The sequence below is a fragment of the Falco rusticolus genome, chromosome 1, assembly GCF_015220075.1.
Source record: "Falco rusticolus isolate bFalRus1 chromosome 1, bFalRus1.pri, whole genome shotgun sequence".
In the NCBI taxonomy this organism is placed as follows: domain Eukaryota; kingdom Metazoa; phylum Chordata; class Aves; order Falconiformes; family Falconidae; genus Falco; species Falco rusticolus.
The window spans coordinates 119,091,022-119,107,321 of NC_051187.1; the positions used below are offsets into that span (position 1 = coordinate 119,091,022).

The window sequence follows — 16,300 nt, forward strand, 5'->3', positions numbered from 1 at the left end:
AGACTCCACACGGAAGATACAAGCCACGCGAGTAGAATATTTAAGAACTTTCTGCTGCACTTCTGCAAATCTGGTAATGAAATCAATCTGCTAATTAACTGCTAATTCATTTCTGTACAGCCATTAGTATGTTGTCACTCTAGAACCTATATATTATATTAGTTTTCTTGTATTGTTCCTTTGTTCCACGTTTTTCCAGGAGACACATTGTCAACATTATTCCATATTCCAAAGCCTCCATAGCAGTACCTGTGCATACATTACTGTTATCAATAATACACATTCTCTATGATAACAATTTATAAAGCAGCTGGAAAAAACTTAGTAGAAATTCAAGGTATCGAGGTTTTCACAGCTGCTTCCTGTACTGGTTTCAGCTGGGACAGAGGTAATTTTCTTCTTAGTAGTCAGTGCAGTGCTGTGGTTTGGATTTGGTGTAAGAACAGCATACTGACACATGGAGATGGCTGACCACCTGCCTGCCCATGGAAAGGAGTGAATGAACTCATTCTTTTGCTTTGCCTATTAAACTGTCTTTATCTCAACCCACGAGCTTTCTCACTTTTATACCCCTCTGATCCTCTCCCCCATCCCACCTGGGGACACTGAGCATGGTCACCAGCTGGGGTCAAACCACGACACTTCCATATTGATTAAAGTAACATTTTTCTGTACTCTCAGAAATCTTTATTGTTTATACTAGATCTGATATTGAAATACTGGTTGTTCTAGAAAATTGATCTAAATTACATGCATTCTTCTGAGAATATATGCAGAACCTTGATCTGTGTATAGCTACCACTAACTGTAACGGGACATAGAAGTCACATACACAGACCAGTTTGAAGAATCAGGGCCTTAGACTTATTAAGTGAAAGATGATAATTTATATCACTGCCTGTAGCCCCTTAAAAACATTTTTTTCCCTATAAAATCTCTTTTAGCTTTCTAATCTCAGGCATTCCTAAATGACTGTACACGATTTAAAGAGATGAGATTTAAAATAGATTTTGTCTGTCAACCTGAAACATCTATTCATCTGGAAAATCCTAATTAAGGACATATATATTCAGCTTCCTTTTTTTTTTTTTTTCCCCTAGCGACTGTGGTGTATGTCCTATTTTAAGGCATTTTAATTGTGAGCATTCTGATCATCACCAGTATGATACACTGTTAATTCAGGACTAAGAATACCTGAAAATACAATTCGGTAAGTAGAGGTCTGCAATGTCACTTCTGCAGTGCTCACTGTAAGCTCAGTCTGTACTTCTTGCAGGACAGCTGGAGTAAACATGAGACATACGCACACTCCTACTCATCTGACACCAGCCACCAGGGTCTAGAAAAGAAAAAAAAAAACCCAAACAAACAAAACACAGGCGCAATCTTTAACCGGTTGTTGACAATGCCACCCTTAGCAGGGCTTAGATCCACTAATGAACACAGACATTCAGAAGCCCAAACAAAGGTGTCATGTTAATAGTCCAGGTGATTTTTACTCCTATCATTCCTCCATTTATAGATGGAAGAAATTCAGTAAGAACAAGTGGATACCCCGGACTGATACCACATTATTCTCTCTCTATTCAATCTGTAGAAATGAAGCTGTGCCTTAACTTCTGATTATACAGGCAATCAAATGCCCAGTGCACCTGTGCTGAGACTATCCCCCTAGCTCTAAGGCACAATTATCCTTACACTATCATTTCAGATGCAGGTCTATACGTAAAACAAAATGTTTGTTTCCTCTGTGGTCTTTTCATTAGCCACGGTGCAACTTCAGTGTGTTTGGAGCTATAGAGTCAGCATTAGAGCCACAGAGCTCTCTTGGCTGGGAATGTTCACTACGATAAACTCTTTCCCTTCTTTCCTCGCCATGCCTCTTCTTTCTGCATCTGAGGAGAGGTGGCCATCTCCTTCCTGTTGCCTGCACACACAACAAACATTTATTATGTTGAAGACTTCTGAAGAGGGAGTACAACCCTCCGTTTGTCTCACCAGCTGACTCTCATGCTGGGAGGCACTGCTCTTTCAGACAGCTCTGGAATCTAAAGGTGATTTATTTTATTTTTTTTTTGTCTCATGTAATAAGATTGGCAAAGAGCCATCTGGCATCCAGAGGCCTGATCTGGGATTTAGATTCCAATTCTTGCACAGTGGGAGAGTTCCAGTAACACTGGTAGGTTAGAAAAAGTCAAACAGAAATCTTTGTAAGTCAATAAATTGCTTGGTCACAGCCTGAAGTAGGAAGGAATACATCCCGTGCAGCTAGTGAGTCTTTCTGTCTCAGTTCCGTAACTCCCGATTTTGGGGCTTCTAATCAAGGCCCCCCAATAGACCTGAAGATGCAGGTGGGCATCTGGCCCTCCCACTTACCCAAAACTCGATTAAAAAAATCAAGAACCATTAGAACATCTCTGATGCAGTACTGCCAACACATATTCAAGTCAAATAAAAAGGTATAAATGAAGTTACAGCCTCCCTGTATAACTTTTATTACCTATGCTACAGTATGCTTGTACTGACACAAGCAAGAACTGCCAATGACAAAAATGTCACTTCATATTTCTATGGTTCGCTAAAGCGTCCTGGAAGTGAAAATAGATTGTTTCCATATGTAGTCTGAGACCTTTCCACATAAATTGAGTGACTTCAAATTAAATTTAAATAAATACATAAAAAAAACCTTCACAATTGACTCCAGTTTCTCTCAGAGACATCTCATGACTCACCTTAAGTGCCAAAGAAATGTTATCTGCCCCATTACAAAATCCCAAAGGAGACACGATGCTCTAGTTTTTCACAAGAAAAACTAGACAAGGTCACATATACGGAGAGAATGAGGGCTGGAAGGAGTGAAATATATGGCTATGAGATACTAAGTAACTAATAAAAGAAACTACCAACCCTTACCTGTGCTGTGATTTTTTCCATGTTGGCATATGTCACTTATCTTTCTATAAAAGATGAAATATAAATCTTCTTAATAATGAAGACAGTCTAAAATTCAGTGGGAGTGAGGCACTGTATAGCAATTCGCACTGCTCGCAATAGTTTTAAATATCTTCCTCCAGGTTAGGCTTTCATAATGCACAGCAAATTCACATTCATTCAGAAGTGCATGTGTGACTTGAACCAAGTCTGATTTTAGTGAATTCATTTCTGAGACAAATGACCCAATTGAGTATAATGGCTCTGTGAAGCTGCCTAGAGTAAAACATATGAGTAAGTAAGTGATTGCATGACTGAGGCCCGAGACATTAAGAAACATACTGCTGCTACTCAGTAATAGCATCATTAATGCAGCCATTTATTGGTTTATTTTTACTTAGAACAGGAGAAAATGCATTGCCCTTCTGAGACCATGAGAAATCAATACATTTTCAGCTTTTAATAACATGATCTAAACCAGTTGCTATAGTCTGCAGTGAAATCTGTTGTGGGTATATGATGCCATTCGTTCTCTCCACAATATTATTTGCATTTTAACAGACACAAGCAAAGACTTCAGCGAAGCAATAATTAAACCTATACTATGCTGCCTAAAATAAAAATTATGTACGTTAAGAAGCCTAAAACGCTTTTTTTAGCATTTTCGTTGTTTTCATACTAAAGAAAACTGAGTCACCAAAATGTACGTGTTGTACAATCACCAACTCGGCACCAAATTTCTTATTAACAGGGTGTCACTGACTACGCTTAGGTTGCAAAAATTCCCAATATCACATATACATAAATGCATGCTGAATTAAATGCCATGCATGCTTACTGGACCTGTTGACACCCTATTTTTGAGAAAACCCACTCATATATTAACATTTTCACATGTCATTTTCCCTTGAAAGTATATGGCAAGTAGGAAATGGCAGAATGTAGAACCTTGATGATGACATTAAGTCTCAAGTTCCTGACCAAAGCAGTGGGAACAAGTACTATCTCAGGAAAGGGCCATTATTACGGACCTTCAAAGTGAAAGGGCCACTACTGACTCAGAAGGAGCTCTTTCAGAAGCCTTATCCAGGAGGGAAGGCAGCACTCCTTAAAGAAAGAAAGATAGGGATAAGTAAGGTCAGTGCAAAAGCACCATTCCTGGCCACCAATGCCAAAAGCTTTAAAAAGTAATTTACATTTCATTTTATTTGAAAGTTTTCTTATTCATTATTATTCTCACAAAAAGTTGGCTGGTACTCACAGAACCATCATGGGTTAATCCTCAGGAGTTCATATGTGGAACTTTGGCTTTGCAGGCATGCAGTTTTAAAACTCACAAATACATCAGTAGTAACTGGGCTCAAGTGGCTCAAAGAATCCATTTGCAATAGATACAATTAAAAATAAACAGTTTGAAGAACGATCATTATTTCACCGACTATAACATAACAGCATTTGCCATGCTATAAGCATTTAGTATCCACTGCTGGCAGTGTTTTATCTTGCTCTCAGCTTTGATTTTTGATTACTGCATAAGACGACATCTCTTTGCTCGCATCCAGTTCGCTCTTCCTTTCAGTCACACCAGATCAAGCGTATAGATGTTTTACTTGTTGTGCCTAATATTTTATCACCTTTTTTAGGATTCTCATAGTATTTCAAGAGTCCAAGAGAATTAAGCAGCTCTTTGGGATTCTCATCTGTTGGGGTTGTCTGAAAGCTCCTAAATTTTTAACATACAGATTCTATTTCCCTTTGTGTCTTATAATTAAGACCTGACATCCAACAGAAGGTAACTGGGCAAGTTCATTTTGACCACTGTGTCAAATTATGAAGTTTCCAGTGCTGTACGCTTCACCAACCAAAAGGAAGTCCATGGGACTCCACACAGGTAGAGATCGTGCTGTAGGAGTCCATTTTAAAAACCGAGCTAAATGGCGTTAGGAAGAACTTGAGCCATGCCAAACACAGCGAGGTTGCTGGTACGCTGCCCAAGCATACATATACTGCTATTATTTTTTCCCCAGACAAATAAAGAATACTTCACACCATCAGTTTACAACTGAACATCACTGAACCAACCAGCGTAGGCAGACATGCCCAGCACACCAGCTTCTGTGAATCTTAAACCTTGGTGGCAATAAGTTACATAAAGGGGATTGCAGCTGACAAATAGTGAACCAACAGGCACTGAAATATCTGCAAATATAAAACTTAACAGGGATGATGGATGCAAGAAAACCAAGAAATCCATCTGATGCTTCTCATTTGCTGATTAGACAGAGGTTTATAAAGATAGTTCCTTTCTTCCACCTGCCTTCGCAACTTGACAGTAACAGTGGTTCTCCAGCATGATACTGAATTAGGAGGCATTTTGTTTGTATTGTTACAGCCTTAATTGAAACAGTCAGAGAGAAATGTTTTATTACAAAGAAAGGACTTTTTTAATAAGGCTCTACGGAGACTCAGCTTTAATGATGCTTAACACAATGTTTTAAACCACACAGTACATCTACACACTGCTACTTGTTAAATGTTGGTTATCTAACAACAGGCTGGCACCGCATTGCCTGCTGTGGATAGTTAGGGCTGGCTCATACAAGTTCTGACAGTCTCAACATTGATGAAAGACAGCATCAATTTTAATTCTTACAGTATTTCACTTCTTGACACTTTCTTTCTCAAACTACTATTTATAACAGCTGTTCTTCACACAGCAGTAAGTGTAAACAAATATAATCAGCTGCTAAGCTGTATGTCCTGACATCACCTGGAACACTACATACGAGACAAGGATTATAAAAAGTAAGTACATCTGCTCTTCATAGGTGTAACAATCCATGGTTTTGATATGGATATGAAATACAGATATAAGACTCCAGCCAATAAAACCTAAGCATTACGAGTCAGCTGTTGAAAAGCAAAGCACAATACAGAAAACCAAGTTTAGCACTGTATTAGTAACTTAGCTTACACTTATATGGGTGTTAAGAATAATAAACCCTGATTAGGCAAGCACTTCAAAAAATTATCGAAGTATGATTTGTCAATAAAGTTATTTAGCCACAGTCCAGGTATATTTCAAATCAGTTCACAACCTTTGTTTTTCAAGGTTTTTTTTTTTCCTCCCTGCTCCCACTTGGGGGAATTTTCACATTTTTACTTAAGATAACGGAGGGTGGTTGGGGTTTTCTGCTGTTGTGGGGTGGTGTTTTGTGGTTTTTTTTTTTTTTTTCCTTTTCCTTAAAAAAGTACACTGCAGATGCTGTCTTAGATGAAGAAAAGATAGAAATTTTATCTATAGAAGATGAAAATAGAAACAAAATGAAATGTAATCCATTACAAAATTACAGAGCAGTTGAAACTCGAATCCTTCTCCTTCAAAGGCAGAGCTGTGGCAAGCAAGTTTTAAAGCAAGCTGTTCTCAAAAATCAGAACTGTCTTATTGCCAAAATACACTTTTTTTTCTAGGACGTGACAACTTGTATATATACAGGGAATTTGTGACATACAGGCAAAGAAAAGGTGAGAGTTGAAGGAGAAATTGCATGTCATGGGCTGAAAAGCTGAACTGCAGATACTCATAACAAGTGACAAAATGCACACAGGGCATTTCTACCCAGTCTTGAACAGAAAGGAATACTCAGAGTTTTACATTAGTTCTGATTTTCCCCCATAGCCCATTTCTAAAAGGCAGGTATGCCCTAAAGGAAATGGCAAAAAAACAAATCAGAAATGTTGATAAGGTGACTCAATCAATCATGGGACATATTAGAAGTGGTAAACAAGGTTGTCTAACCAGAGTGTTAACCTTCAGAAAGGAGGTAGAAGTAATGAAATAATCTAAACCCCCCTAACACATCAGTTGGTATGTAAATCTAATAACCAGTTACTTCATTATTGATGCAGACATTCCTTTTGTTGCTCCAAGAGGGAAATTTGCATTTTGTGGTAGAAGAACTATCTACAGGCAGTATATAAAATGAAGTAAAACATCTAAAAAAATCCTAGCAATTGTCAACGACTTACATAATGAACTAAACATAGCATAGAGTAATGAAAGTAAACATCTCTGCTTACATAACCAAGGTTATAGAAAGTACTTTTTGCCATGGTTTCTGGTAGTTAGGAAAAAAAAAGTTCAGTAACTCATTGAAAACAATTAAATCCTTTCCAGATGACTAGAAAACACATGCAAAACCCCAAAACAAAGCTATAAGAAAACCACCCAACACACTGAAGGAAAAATAATAGCCAAACTTCTTTTTTACATATTTCAAGTCTGGAATATTTGTAATGTATGGAAGACCGAAAAGCAATCCCAATCTAGAGGCCCATTAGACCATGTAGCATAGTACTGAACAAAAGCAGTGTTTCCAGGGACTCAGTAACTGCATCTAGCCAAGTATTTAGCAGGTAAAGACCACAGCTGCCGGGTGGGCCCCGTGTTTGCAGGTGTACACCCAAAATGGAATGAATTCTTACCGAAAAGCCAATTGAAAATCTGACTCGAAGTACATCAAGTACCTGACAATACAAACAAAATACAGAGCAACCGAATCAGGATAAGAATAAACCCTTGTGTTACCACCTTCCAGGCATTCTTTAAGTTAAACGCTTAAAATTTCAGGGAACAACTCCACGTGCAAGACCTATCCTTTTCAAACATTATTCATACTCGCATAAATGCACACACATCACACAGAGATCAGAGATGGTATCACCCAAGGTCCATTACTCCATTCTTTCAAAATGCCTGTCTTTTCCAAGCATTAGAAGATGTGAAGGCTAAAGTAGTTACATATTAAATAATCCCGGCAATGGATTCTCTATAGCTTTTCTGGTGTTGCCATTGCACAGTGTAAAGAATTTAATTTTCATTGACTTTTCTTTTCCCTTCTACTTTTGTTGTTATTCCCTTTCCTTCTGTCTGTAAGTTAATTTTCTACAGTTAATTTAACCTTTTTATTTTCATTTTGTTGCTCTGAAATACATTTTAAATTTCTTCCCTATTCAAGCATTTGAGACTGCTATCATACCCCTTCAGTTATATTTCCCTGACTATGTCTCCTTTTTCGGCTGATGTCCCTCACTGCCTCCAAAACCATATACATAATATTCCATTGAATTTTGCCTGCATGAAAGGGGCACAATCAAACCATTCAATCTTTTCCCCACTAATTGGTCCCTTCAATCTCCAATCTCTTTGGTAGCTTTTTTTCCCCCCTGAATTCCTTCCAGCATATTCACATTTTTGTTGTGCCAGCTCCAACAGCCCTAGCATACATAGGCTAATGCAGGAGTGTTTACATATTGAAACACGTACATGCAAATGTTGAGTACAAAGTAGAATGAATTTAGAACAGACCGTAGACAAAATCACACACCAGTGCAAAGCCTTTGGAGAACACCAAAATGTCCTGGAATTAAACTTTACCCTAGGAAACAGCTGGAAGTGAGTGTGTGGTACTCTATACCTATCTTGATCAACAAAAGCAGTAGAAGAACTGTTTACAAATCATATGAAGATCCAATGTGAATGTTCCAAAATTTTACAATTACCAGACATGTATACATTTTAGTCGTTTAAGACACTGTCTCAGATATACCCAACATAGAACCCCCAATATTTAGATTTGGAAATTAGACAGTTAACACATGCGCTGCAAGATGCTCTTGTACCAACATGCATTGGATTTGAAGCAAGCTGAAGGACTCCGATATGTAAAGGTTAAAACCAGCTCACACTGTCTGGTAATAGCCTTCTTGAGAATCAAATTTGACCAATCTGCTGAACCTAGTACAAAATATACTCGGATGAAAACATAGTATACAATACAGCTGACTGGTAAGTGTAAGCCCATCCAGAAAGGACAGTTTGTGGCATCCGTGCAATCCTTTAAGTGTTTTCAGCTTGGACGTACAAAAAAAAAATTTCCAGCTTGGGGTTTACCAGATGAAATCTGGAGCCTAAAACAATCTCTGCTCATCACAGACAGTCTTCATTTCTGCATGTCTGACCTTCTCATCCTGAAAAATTCATTCTGCTAGTTATAAACAACCTTTTTACCATACATATGCTCCACCTTAACCTTGTGGCGCCTCCAGGTAATTCCACATGCTGATTTGTTCTAGTATGACATCTCTGCATGTTGGGATTTAGGTTAACCTTTTATGCTTCCATAACAGATGTTGCATATACTCCAGTCAGGGATTTTGTTAATTGCTTCTCCAATGGTAAGGACATCTCAGCTGCAAGAGATTCAGAATAAAATCAGGAAATCAACAACAGGTAAATTAGAAGTGTATCAGACACTTCCCCATTGGGGGAAGAAAAAAAAAAAAAAAAAAAAAAAAGGAAAAAAGAAGAGAGATAAAATAAAAAGTTAATGTAAAAAGCTAAGTTTGATCCTCATGTTCATGCATGCTTTCAAAATAGGATTTGTCAACTGCAGATGCAAAGCAGCTCCAATTTGATATTAGTCACTTTGTCTAGTTTATATTCTGAACCATTAAAGCTGCATAAATGACCTGCCAAGTATTGATGTAAGCTTATTGACAAAACAGAATGCTTCACAGTAAGGGCATCATCTCACAAGGCTCCACACAGTGACTCTGTAATTACTGTTTCAGCCTCTGCATATCAGATCTCTATTATACTGTGCATGATTCACCAAAAATAAAAAAAGAATTAGCTGATGTAAGTAGGAATAACTTATCTGAAACCAATAATCTCTGAGAACTCACAAAAACAGAATTATTCTAAAATGATCAGTTACACTTCTTTCACTAAGGTTTAGAAATAATGGGTAAACTCAGCAATTTCTTTAAAAATTCATTAAATCCTTATCCAGTAGTGCATAGATCCCTACTACATCCTCTAGAAAGCTAGGGCAACACAACAAAATAGCCTAAAAAAAAGAAGCATAAGAAAACAGATTTGTTTCCAGTATTTCATGTAAAATGAGTATGATTTTGTATTGTGCAAAACATACGTACTTAAAGCCAGGCGAAGATCAGATCTAGCCAAAGCTTCAAATTTGGGCTGGGGAAGGAAGCAGAACTGTTAGTTATTTCACCGGGAGAAGAGAGAAAAAAAAGCAACAAAGTGGATACCAGGCCTAACTAGACCTGCATACCTCGAGTCCATAAGTTATGTCTATATTTAGTTTCTTCTCTTGACTTTGACTGTCATCTTGTATGTTCCTTTTACATTTCCACTTGCCTTCCACCGTCCCTGTCAGTCTACTCTTGCTTAGCAGTTTGCATATTTATTTCATTGGCACCATTTTCATTATGCTATTCCTTGGTAAGAAAACAGAGTTAAAAAATACAAAAAACTTTACGTTTCTCAGATGATTAAAAACAGTTAACAAGTTGATGCAATCTTTTGGGAGTGGGTATTATACTTACCTTTTCTACCAGAGAAGACAGCTCTAGCAACTGGGTTGCCAACAATCCACGCTTGCCTGGTTTTGGTTTTGGTTGTTGGTCAGCCCAGGGCAACCTCAACCTACTACATCAATCCACCTCAGACACAAAGGTTACAGTGGCATGAGTTAACGATGCAAAGGTTTCATTCAAGCTGCTCATTATAGGAACCACCACCTTGAAAACGAACTCGGTGGACTGACTTAGTTCAAAAATTGCGCTGTGAGGAATCGCTCCTCTATATATAGAGCAGGCAAAATCTAGAGCATCAATGTGCGTATTTAAATAATCCATCATTTCAGTATCAATGGTATTATTTATTGAATCATGCAATCTTTGTTCAGTTGCTCTATTTCAGAAAGTTTTTATTCGGAATTCCTTCAGGTTTTTACCCCTATTAATATTCATCCAGAAGAATGATGTCTTTAAATACCAATAACTGTCCCACTTCATCCATAATTTATGAACCTCCTCTTAACGCAAAATCCATAGGTATCGCTTTTTGCCCCTTGACTCCAAAAATTAAAGCCAGACAAAGCTGTAGTGAACAGCATAGGAATATAACTGTCATTTTCTGCAATCTCAAAGAAATCTGCAGTTTAAATAAAGTTCATATTTATTTCACATCTGAGACAAAAAGCTATTAAAGGCAGCCTGTGGCTTCAAATCCATTTTATTTACTTTATTTACATTTTAACAATGTTTGACAAGGTAAACCTCTTAAGAAATATTGTATCAATTCTGAGAAAGGGTGCTGAATCTTAAGAAAGCAAATATTCTGAGCCATTACATAAAGTACCCTCAAAGGGATATTTTCCTTAAATTACAGCTGTCAATCAAAACCATGACTTTGTTCTTTGTTATGTGGAGACTAAGTTTCAAAGGGAAGACTAATGTAGAAAACTAAGAAAACCTTTACTCAAATAAGGATAAACAGGAGACAGGATAATCAGAAATATTTTAGAGAAAAGACAGAAGTCTATAAATCAGGCTGAGAAATTTTTTGGAAGCATTTCCTAGCACCCACTGAAGTTATTTAGAAGTTAAAAGATATCATTCCTGTTGCTATCTTCCCAATCTAAACAGCAAATTTAGCATGTTATATGATGTGGAAGACAACATTAACTACATGTTAGCAGTAATTTTGTAAGACAAGGAAGGACATTAAGCATGACAGAACGCGCCTTCACAATTGTAGAAAACAGTGTCTAACTTCAGATTGCATATATTCAATCACACATGTAAAATACTAGCACAAAAAAAAAAAAAAAAAAAATTACCCCTGCATGAACTTCAGCTTTTATAAGTGCAGGTGGTCACAGAGGACTAGAGGACTGGACTCTGCAAAGATTCCTAGCGTGTTTCCCAAAAAAGCCGCATCGGCTCATGTCTACACAACGGAACAAAGGCATGCAGCAGAGATGCCCAGACTGACTGAGACCCAAACAAATCAGCCTGTGCTTTGCAGCCCAAGCAGCACCATCGCCATGTTCTCATAGCACCAAAAACCCGCCTGTAAAGCCCTGCCCCCTGGCCCCATGCTAATGAACGTGGAAATGCCAGCCCAAGCCGGCCCATAACTAACAAAGGCAAAGTTTTCTTATCTGCAAACCTCAGCGCTTCCAGTATCAAATCCAGCGTGGGCAGAAGTGACAGTGCCCACGCGGTGGGGCAGGCACACTCTCAGGAAAGGAGATCTGCCCAGGCTAGTGATGATACCGGGGAAACACGCAGCTAGGGATCCCCTGGCTGGGGAAAAGGGCAAAAGGAGATGGATGAACCATAAGGATGGACCTATACTAAGGCCTATGAGTAGACAAGCACAAGTGCAAGAGTTTTCTTAAGAAGAGTTTACAGATGCAGTATTATATGCCCACACGGAAAGTTAACCATTTTAAAACTATCAATATTTGCGCCCATGCAACACGCAACTACTGTTGGCATAAGCAAGCATCGAGAACAATAGTTTAATAGCAACCTGTTCATTTCAGCGACCTTTATTTTGTTATCATTTTAATAGTAGTTACTACCAGGGCATCAGGTAGTGGTTTTTTTCTGAAATTCTCTCATTCTAATACAGAATCGTGACGATCGATTTAAGTCCTGCATCGTAAGTTTACAGGCTGGATTTCACTTTCAGCATGAAAGCTTAACACAGAAATCAGTACATAAATTCAGAATTTGTACAGATTTTAAATAAGTCTAGTCAATGAAATAACTCTTTTAACTCGGCAACAAAAAGACAGTTTGAATATGGTATAGGAAGGGTAAAAATCCAGACACCACCATTATCTTGCAAGTATAATCAGTATTCTAAACTATTGATGTTCCAGTGACACAGTAAGTTGTTCAGCTTGCTGACCATGCTTCACTAATGCATAAGTGGATAAAGACATTACACACACACGGAGAACACCTACTTTCTAGTGTAGAAAGTACTTAATATATGAAATTTCAGTGCAGTGAAATTTGATAATTGTGAACAACAGAGCACTGACCAAGAGGATATTTTGTAATTCCGGTGCTATGAATTAGGTATTTGATGGTATATCAATAGGCTTGGATAAGCTAAAAAGGTAGATTTAAATTTTATATATAGACTTTAATTTGCAACAAGGAGTGGCTGAACGGTATAGCCAGATTCCGTGCTTATGATACGATCATTTTAAATGGTATTTCTTTGGTACACCAAGCAGCTGTAGAGTTAGTTTCATCACTAAAATGGCGTGTTTTCTCTGCTGGTGGTTTTAGGCTATCAAACATGCATAACATTCTGGTACTCTGAAGTTTTCTCAGTGTCTCCCCAAAGGCGATGCGTAACAACTTCTTCTTGAAAAGATTAAATGTAACATTTTTCAATCTCTCTCAAGATAATTCTTCTTTGATTTCAGAGATGTAGCAATCTACCTGACCAAGCTGTCAAAAAGGCACACTCTGCAACTCATGCTGAACACAGACAGACCACAACCTGGAAGGCTATCCGTACAGACACACACGCGAAGAAAACTAGCCAAATTGTTCCAAGAAAGCTTGCATGAAGTCAATTTGCATGATGTGCAGTGATACCATATCCTATGAAGCGATTCTGATTGATCTGATGGGTTTCTTTAGAAAGAAAAAAAACCCCACACAATTTAAGGAAAAGCAAGTATATTCTCGCACAAATTACCTAATCTGAATTTGCCCCAGCTCACACTGTCTATAATGTGGGAATAACGCTTGCAATGTGGATTTGTTACAAGGTTAAAAACCAGCTCTAATTAAGTAGTGTTCAGATCCTAAACAAACAGATTTGCATAGCCAACTGAAATACAACTGGCCCTATACCGGTCTTGCTCACTGTTCATCCATTTACGGAGTCTCTTAAACACACGCTACCAGCACACATAAAATTAATTACTACTTTTGACTGCAAGTCACTTGTTCCTCATATAGCAACCAAAGGAAGAATTTACTTTGCCAGTGTCAACAGGTACAAAGGTTTCTGGTTTCATTACTCTACACTGAAATACTGATATGAAGAATATCTGGTGTTTGCAGCCAGCAGGAAAATTGGTGGGAACCAAGTCAGTTTAAGCGACGCTAATTGCACGGAGATGAATGCCAGTGCTCCAGTATCTCTTCATATAACTTGCTCAATAATTTCAATAGGTGCTATGCAGATTCTGGAATGCATTTGTAGAGGTGCAGATCCATTGTTTCCTCCTTCTACTCTGAATTTTCTTTTCCCCATCCTTTATACTTCTTACTCAGAATGCTATTCTTCCACCCATTATTCTCTCCTTCATGTTTCCCTCAATATTTTGTAATTTTTTATGGTTTAATTGCATACCATTAGAGACTAAGCCAGCCCCTGAGAGTTCAAGTGGATCTTTGTTTTGTGGGGTTTTTTTTAAATACAGCAGACCCCATCTACAAATTATGTTCAACGCCCAGTAGCATGACCACCACTTTTACACAGGGTCTCTACTACACAAGCCTATGATCTAGAAGAACTTTGTGTCCACCGGGACTGGACTGAGACCTCCAAGTTACACATTCTGTAACAGACCTATTTTTTTTTCAATCACACCCAACAAAGCGGGCCAACTGCCGTTGTTCCCTAGGATAATGTCTCTCTAGGCTCCCAAAAACACTACGTGACTTTAAGACATGGCGCATCTTCACCACAGTCCAGTAGGGAAACTGAAATCTAGCTTTAATCCCAGGAGAATGCAACTTAATAAGCTATGACACAAGGCTGGATACCGGTTTGCCAGGTCTGTTGCATTGGTTAAGTGCAAACATGCTTCGCTTGCACTAATATCAATGCAACATGAATACATCTAAACCGTAACCCAAAAGCACGCCTGCAACGCTTGTTGCCGTATCCAAGCAAAGTTTACTTACCTGGATTGTGGACAAAATTCAGTTTCGATGCGATCTGTCTGAACTGGAAGGTATATAGTCTATGGCTCAGGGTCTCACTGTCGCAATTGCATGCTCTGCTGTGCTGGCCAGGCAGCGGTGGCAGTGCCTACGAGAACTGCAACTACACCTCTGAAGTGGAGCCAGGCTCTGCCTTGTGCTTTGCTGGCTGTTGTGGTGCTAACCTCCCACCAGCTGCCATCATGGCATGCTTCAATTTGGGAGCAAACAGCAAAGGTCACGCTGCTGGTACTTCCTACTGCTGAGCGCAATACTCATCACAGAGCTCAAAATTTCAGTAAAAAGACCACTTGAAGTTAAGCGATGCCTTGCCCCACTGTTTTAACCTGACCTCATAATATCCAGAGGATGAAGAAGTCCTGCTTGCAAAAAGTAAAATGTCAGATAAAGGCTCAAGAGGAAAAGCCAAAGCAAACCATATTGTGGCTGTTTTGCTTTAGAATCCAGTTGCACTACAGACAGACATGCATCAACAACAAAGAACTGCAAAAAAAGACTGCTTTCCTCTAAAACTGTAAACCTTATTATCGTTAGTACCAAGTGCTATCTCTAGAACTGCTTTGTTTCCACTCTGTTTCACAGTTTAGAATATATTTAAGTTTCCTCCTGCTCTGGTAAATTGATTTTTGTACAGCATGAGGGGATGTGTTCTGCTTCCGACTATAGATTTAAAGAAATACTACACATCACCTTACACTGAGTAAAAATCAATTTTCTACCTGTAGGTGATGAAACTATTTCTCACCCCTGCTGAGCAGTCATATCTCATAAGGCTTAAAATCATAAACTGGTTCATTTCACCAAGAGCAAAAATAAAAGGTGATCTCTTTAAATATATTATTTTACATGTTACTCAGGTGTTCCTTTGCAAAGGTTATCTGTAGTTTTATCTACCGTATTTAATATTAAGCTTTCTCCTCCTCGCTCTTATATGCTCAGCTGTTATCAAGAGACTTTGGTCTTGGTAAAACCCCAAAACACACTACATCTGAAAAATGCAAAGCAGTTGTCTCTCCCTTTCTCCTAGTGATAAAGGGCGTTCTAGAAGAAGAGCTGCATTAAAAGCTCAGATCTGAATCTGAGCACAACAGAAAGGCAGCTGTTAAGATTTGGCTGTAGACTGCTGCAAAATTATCTTATTTGCAAAGCTCGCTATGTGGTAAGGCAGATAAATGGTAACACCATGAACCAGTAAAAGGCAGAAAACTTTATTCTACACATATCTGGGTCTGACTTCAAATTTCATATTGAATATGCAGCTTTGAACATATATTCATAAACATTCACTCCAAGCAGTTCTGCACATGTAGCATTTTAATATGGGGAAAGCAGTACTAAGCTATTTCCCAGCATAATGGTACAGAAACAAATATTTTAACATTCAAGTGGAATAAAATGTTCAGAAAAGAAATGGCTGGGAAAAAAAAAAAAAAAAAGAAAAAAAAAGGCTCATTTCTGGCAAAGGATGCCTTTCCAGCCAAATGAGAAAAACTCCCTGTCAGTCAGTCAA

General features: G+C 38.3%; 1 long non-coding RNA gene across 1 annotated transcript; it reads right to left on the reverse strand.

Annotated features, from left to right (window-relative positions):
* Nucleotides 1–9,023: 9,023 nt before the first annotated feature.
* On the reverse strand, nucleotides 9,024–10,784 carry LOC119141237. The gene is made up of 3 exons (XR_005101878.1): nucleotides 10,345–10,784; nucleotides 10,071–10,236; nucleotides 9,024–9,183 (listed from the first exon to the last, which is right to left on the reverse strand). It is a non-coding gene; the product is annotated as an uncharacterized LOC119141237 (long non-coding RNA).
* Nucleotides 10,785–16,300: the final 5,516 nt, after the last annotated feature.